Source organism: Sorex fumeus, unplaced genomic scaffold, assembly GCF_029834395.1.
Source record: "Sorex fumeus unplaced genomic scaffold, SorFum_2.1 ptg000028l, whole genome shotgun sequence".
Lineage (NCBI taxonomy): Eukaryota > Metazoa > Chordata > Mammalia > Eulipotyphla > Soricidae > Sorex > Sorex fumeus.
The window spans coordinates 3,086,312-3,091,285 of NW_026606085.1; the positions used below are offsets into that span (position 1 = coordinate 3,086,312).

Below are 4,974 nucleotides of genomic sequence, written 5' to 3' on the forward strand. Positions count from 1 at the left end.
TGATTTCATTTTTTTATTCTCATTGAATAACATAGTAAACTTTGTATTATAACCACTCTCATTATTACATGTCATACCCACTAAAAATAGCCTATGTAAGGAGAGATTAATTGAAATATTCCAAGATACATAATGAAGTCTCCTAAATAATACAACTGAAGTTTCCTTACCCATAATTTTAATTATTTCTTATTCTATCATATATTAATTTTATAAATAAAATTTTAAAAATCTGTGGTTAATTAAGTTTACTCTTTCCCAAACTGGTGTCTCAGCTGCCCTAAAATAACAACAAACAACAACAATAAATTGGAACATCTATACTAACTCTTTTGTTTTCTTTTTTTCCATATATATACTGAGGTCACACCTGGTGCTCATCAGGGGATCATGCAGTGTCAGGGACTGAACTCACAGCCTCCCACTCCATCTCTTGAACTATATCCCTGCCTCTCCCCAACTGTTTGTGGGAGGGTGTTTGGAGCATACTCAGCATTTACTCTGTGTGCCTGGCAGTGCTTGGGGGATCATATGCAGGGCCAGGGATCAAACTGAAGTTAGCCATGCAGAAGGCAAGTGCCTTAATCCCATACTATCTCTCTACCACCCCCAACCGTTTTATCTTAATTTTACTTTTCTTAAACTTGTCCATACTTGTATATTATAAAATACTACTTGAGGGGTCTGAGAGATAGAATAGGAAGTAAGGTACTTGCCTTACATGCTGCTGACCCCAGTTTGAATTACCAGCACCACCAGGGACTCCTGAATACAGTGCCAGAAATAACCCCTGAGCACCACCAAGTGCGGCACACAAAAAAATAAATAATCATGTAAAATAATACTTGGATTTTAAAAATAGGTGAATAGGGACCAGAGCAATAGTATGGCAGGTAGGATGCTTGCCTTGTATATGGCCAACCCAGATTCAGTCCCCAGCATCCCAAATGGTCCCGTGAGCACCTCCAGGAGTAATTTCTGAGCACAGAGCCAGGAGAAACCACTGAGCATTGCTGGGTGTGACCCCCAAATAAAACCAAAATAAGTCAGTGAATAAATACATAAATTGTCAACATCTGTGGACTTTTTACATTTCTATTGTTTTTTTTTAAGTTTTAAATACCCTTAACAGGAGGTAAAGGAAATAGCTCAAGTGGTAAATTTCATTTCTTGCATATGTGAGGTACTTAGTTCAGTTTCCAGCACCACATGACCCCCAAACAGCACCAAGTACAACCCTTATATAATAAATAAATAAATTTGGGGGGATTTGGGGGTTACCTCCAGTGTTGCTCAGGGCTTACTCCTGGCTCTGTGCTCAGGTGTCATTCCTTGCAGGACTTAGGGAACCATACAGGGTGCCAGGGACAAGTTCCTTGCATGCTATACTATGTCTGGCCCTGTAATAAAATATTTTAAGGATAATCAAATGCCCACAACAGAACCTCATATTCTTTTCATATTTCCCTGGCATTGCATACAACCTTTAGGTGGTCTGTTTTGCCATCATTCATTTTTCGTACTTTCATTCTTCACAGTATTTTTAGTTTTTTTTTATGTATTCGCTTTTTTGGTATGGGTTGGTTTAGTCTTTTTCTAAAGGTTCGCGAGGTTTGGGGACAGGCTGTTGTTATTCTTTCTATGGCCACACCCAATAGTGCTTTAAGGCTTACTCTTGGCTCTGTGTTCAGAGAAGGCTTGGGGAATGTTCAAAGGTCTATGGACAGTGCTGTTCAAAGGACTATGTACAGTGTTGGAAATCAAATCAGCATCTGCCCCATGCAAATCAAACTCCTTAACCCTGGTATAATCTCTCTAGCCATATTTTAGTTTCAAAAATCATTAAATTCATTATTATGGATAATTTCAAACACCTACCAAGATAGAGAGAATAATGTAATGATCTGCCCCCCAAACTCACCACATTTAACAAGCATCAACTTCATAATAAATCTAATGTTGGCTTTTTCTACTCTGGAGAGTCCAGGGTCTCTCTTGAACACCTATCTCTCTTTCTGTCTCTCCCCTCTTAAGTAAATTTTTTGTTTGTTTGTTTTTGGGTCACACCCAGTGATGCACAGGGGTCACTCCTGGCTCATGCACTCAGTAATTATCCCTGGCGGTGCTCAGGGGACCATATGAGATGCTGGGACTTGAACCTGGGTCGGCTACGTGCAAGGCAAATGCCCTACCCACTGTGCTACCACTCCAGCCCTCTTAAGTAAATTTTTTTAATTAAATAAAACTATTTTGCTTCACTTAAAAAAACACACAAATCTAATTTTATCCATTACATATCCTCAGAGGGGATATTTTTCTTTTTTCAGTGTATTTAGAATTAGAGCTTGTTGGGGGAGAGGTAGAACTAGAGGAGGGATCTTTTATTTTACAACCTTTTGGAGATATAATTCACACCCCACAAATTTCACCCCTGAAGCCAATGGTCTTGTTTTCAAAAAAATTTAGTACGCACTCGCAGTCACTCTCCTCCTTCACCAGCCCCAGCTCATCTACTCATCTACTTTCTCTCTCAAATTTGCCTGTCCTTAATATTTTGTATAAATAGGATCTTGCAATATGTTGAGGTAGTTTCTTCATGTCTCATAAACACAGGAACATACTCAGATATCATGATGGTTCATTAAGGCTTAAAATTTTTTTTAAAAAAAAGAGGGTCTGGAGAAATAGTATAATGAGTAAAGGACTTGCCTTGCACGTGGCCAACCCTGACTGACTCCCAGCATCCCATATGGTCCAAGAGCCGACAAGGAGTGATCCCTGAGTGCAGAGCCAAGAGTAAGCCTGAGCATCACTGATAGTGCCCCACTTAATAAAATAAAATAGATTTTTAAAAGATCTAATCTTGGTCAAAAGTGCTTAAGTCATTGTGAGATCAATAAACCTGCATATTAGTCTTAGGTTCTGACAGAAATGACATGCAATTATGCTGCCATTCTTAACTATCAGGACGTGACCTCAAAGTGCAGGATTTCTGCTGGGCAAATGGCTATAACTGAGTTAAGTAAGTCTCCTAGATTCTACAGAGTGGCTATGTAAGATAAAAAGGGAAACATTTAGTGATTATTTAAAACCTCAAAGAATAAAATGTTAACTCACCACTTGGGGAGAAAAAATGATCTATCTCTACCTCCTCTAGTCTCAACATTCCCCCACCAAAATGTGGCTTTTCAGGTGTTCCCTGGAGTTTGCACTTAGATCCTACAGCTCCTCGTCTGAATTCAGTTGTAGAGCACTGCCAATAATGATGGGGTATTGCAAAGCTCATTCAAAAGAAATATATATATAAATCTTATATATATAAATCTTATATATTTATCGTATATATAAATTTTATATATATGATATCTATATATAAATCTTACTCACAGACGCACAGTGAAGTTTTCTAAATCAATCTTTCCCCTTACCCCTCCCTGCCCCCTTACGAACCTGCACAGAAAATCAGAAATCAGGAATATGCCATACACCCTGCCTCCAAGCTCCTCTGATTGCCCAGTCCTCCATGGAAAATCTTATTATTTGTTTGTCAAACGAAATAAAACCAATGCCCTTAAAAGGAGACAGGCCGCAGCCGGAGGCCACTGCTAGCTGGGCTGCCTCATCCTCACCAGCTCCTGCTTACAGGGAGCAGCAGACGTGCTCTGCAGCTGCCGGCCGGCTGCCACGCCTACCGCCTACCGGGAAGACACGTGTCCCAAGATGGGAGTCTGGATTGTCCCCTCCTTTCAAGGAAGCAGCCTTGCGAAGGCTCCCTTTCCCTACAGACCTACCTCCGGTGCCAGAGGTGGGTACTGTGAAAACAAGGATAGCTCTAGCTCAGGGCCTTAAAATAGGAAAAGTTTGCAGAGGGTGCAGCTCAGCAGCAGAGCACTTGACCTGTGTGTGTGAGACCCTGGGAGAAAGGAAAGAAGGAAGGAAGAAAAAAGGGGAGGGAGGGAGGGGACGGGAGGGAAAGGAGGGAGAGAAAGAAAGAGAGAGAGAGAAAGAGAGAGCACAGAGAGAGACAAAGAGAAAGGGGAAGTATTTGTAGAGTAGGGCAGCAAATCTGGGTGGGTAGAGGACAAGATGTATTCAGCGTGGCAGTGTATACAACAGAGAATATGAACGAGAGTAATGGGCTTATTTTCCTGCCACCAGACGCAGCCCCCCTTTACTCCACAGGTGACTTACATCATATCTTCTGTCTTAAGCATCTCACTTCTTTCACCTGAAAATCCACCTTAGCGCCAGAGAAATAATATAGTGTAAAGTGTTTGCTTGCCTTGCACATGGCTGACCCAGGTTCAGTCCCTGGCACCCCAAGAATGACCCCTGAGCAAATCCAGGAGTGAACCCTGAGCAACAATAGATGTGGCCCAAAAACCCTCCAAAAGAAACCAAAAAATCCACCTCCCCATGTGGAACTAAAATATAGAAATCAAATATCTTTCATGCAGGGCCAGAAAGAGTACGAGGTTAAGGTGCTTGCCTTGAACATGGCCAACCCTGGTCTGATTTCCAGCACTACCACAAACACCCTTCATGCAGACGAAGTGCGTGTGAGTATGCAAAGCACTGGGCCACTGGGCAATGAGAAAGTGAGAGGAAAGTCAGAAAAGATTATATACTAGTAGCTATAAAATGTAGGTTAAATCTTTATTCTGTATCACGTCTTTCAAAGCCTGGGTTTGGTTATTTTCCATTTTCTAAAAGGCTCAAAGAATCTTTCATTAATATTAGAAGGATTGCTTCCACAATTCTAATTCTACACATTGTTTATGTGTAACCTTGAACCTTTGAGTGTTCTTCATTTAGAATCTAAATTTGTTGGTCTTTTGTTCACATTACGTTGTAAACTGCGTTAAGTCAACATGAGATGCTGACTTAACTCAGGCACTTGCTCACCATTAACTCTATTATATTACTGACCTATGTCTAAACAACTCAACCAATATAAAAGCATCTGTGAGAGGG

At 40.8% G+C, this 4,974-nt stretch overlaps 1 pseudogene; it reads left to right on the plus strand.

Moving 5' to 3' along the window:
* Window positions 1-2,799: 2,799 nt before the first annotated feature.
* On the plus strand, window positions 2,800-2,992 carry LOC130024521 (uncharacterized; annotated as a pseudogene).
* The last annotated feature ends 1,982 nt before the right edge of the window (window positions 2,993-4,974 follow it).